Genomic DNA, 207 nt, shown 5'->3' on the forward strand with positions numbered 1-207 from the left:
AGAAAACTTTATCACCAACATTAAATGCCAAGTCTTTCCTCCTTTTATCGGCATAACTCTTTTGTCAGTCCTGGGCTGTCTTAATTCTAGCTCTTATTTTATCAACCGCTCGACTAGTTTCTTCAATTATTTCGGGTCCCAGAACTCTTCGTTCACCTACTTCATCCCAATAAAGGGGAGCTCTACATCTTCTGCCATAAAGAGCTT

Source organism: Olea europaea, unplaced genomic scaffold (assembly GCF_002742605.1).
Source record: "Olea europaea var. sylvestris unplaced genomic scaffold, O_europaea_v1 scaffold979, whole genome shotgun sequence".
NCBI lineage: Eukaryota > Viridiplantae > Streptophyta > Magnoliopsida > Lamiales > Oleaceae > Olea > Olea europaea.